The 1,354-nt window shown below is 34.4% G+C and overlaps 1 non-coding gene across 1 annotated transcript; it reads left to right on the top strand.

Moving 5' to 3' along the window:
- The first annotated feature begins 378 nt into the window (after positions 1-378).
- LOC128042653 (small nucleolar RNA R71) lies at positions 379-485 on the top strand. Its single transcript, XR_008198168.1, has one exon. It is a non-coding gene; the product is annotated as a small nucleolar RNA R71 (small nucleolar RNA).
- The last annotated feature ends 869 nt before the right edge of the window (positions 486-1,354 follow it).

Here is a 1,354-nt window from a genome sequence, read left to right as displayed (position 1 = left end):
TCAGGATTCAAATGGCAATTCTCGAAAGAATGACCATCCCCCCAGCATATACAGGAAACTACATCACATTGACTTAGTGATTGAGCTGCAAAATTATTCAAACCATCAATGGTAAACTATTTTAACATAGAGGAAATAGAAGATACCTGAGCAGAGAGTGAAGTCAATGCATCTACTTCATGCACTCCAGCTACTCGTCTTCTTGAAACTACTTGATTCGTCAGCCATTGGTAGTTATTGCTTGCAATCCTTTCAATGATCTTATAAGCCTCATTATAAGACTTAGATAAAATTGCACCATTCACAAAAGCATCCACCATTAATCTTGTGTATGCGTTGAGACCGTTATAAAACGTCTCCAATTGGGTACAATAAGGAATAACATGATGAGGACACTTACGAAGTAATTCCTTAAATCTTTCCCAAGTCTCATACAAAGACTCATCATCTAATTTTTGGAAAGTAGTTATCTTATTACGCAATTTTGTGTTCTTACTCAGTGGAAAATATTTAACCAAAAACCTTTCTGCTAATTCTTACCAAGTAGATATTGAACTTGGTGGAGAAATTCAGCCATGCTCATGCTTGATCTTGCAACAAGTATAGAAACAGTTTCAACCTCAGTGTGTCTTCAGTCACACTAACTAACTTAAATGAATCAATTACCTCCATGAAGAATTGAAGGTGTAAGTGTAGGTCTTTCATGGGCATACCACTGAACTGGCTCACTGTTTGGAGCATTTGAAACATCACTAGTTTCAATTCAAATTAGGGTGCCTCGATATCCGGCCTTCTAATTCTCGTATTTAACTTATTAAAGAGTGGCACAACGTATTATCTGACGGCACAATCCCTATCATCAGCAATAAGGATTGGGTTGTGCACTTGATTAAATCCATTACCTTGTCTATCATTTTGATTTCCAAGGTCCATCTCGACTTGTCTTTGAGCAATTTTTTCGTGTCTTCTTTGTCTAAAAGTTTGCTCAATTTCAGGGTCTACGGGTAATAGATCAATGATTCGATCTATGCTCGTAAAACAACTGAAAATAAATCACAAAAAATAAAGAATAAAGAATAAATTAGTAGGGTTAAAAATTAAATAAAAGAAAAAAACCAAATTGTAAAAATAATTTCACAAAGAAAATGATTAAGGCAACAGTCCCCGGTAATGGCGCCAAAAACTTGTAACGAATTGTAACGTGTTTACGCAAGTGTACGTAGTCATTCAAGTAATAAGTAAGTAAAAATGAGTTATCGTCTCCACAGGGATTGTATAAGCTTAAACAATTAATTACAAGATTATAATTAACAATTTGATGTAAAAAACTCAATAAATTTAGATAGTGATGATT

The sequence above is a fragment of the Gossypium raimondii genome, chromosome 7 (assembly GCF_025698545.1).
Source record: "Gossypium raimondii isolate GPD5lz chromosome 7, ASM2569854v1, whole genome shotgun sequence".
NCBI classification, from domain to species: domain Eukaryota; kingdom Viridiplantae; phylum Streptophyta; class Magnoliopsida; order Malvales; family Malvaceae; genus Gossypium; species Gossypium raimondii.
Note: the sequence above shows the minus strand (reverse complement) of the source record. Positions and strands in the feature narration are given on the sequence as shown.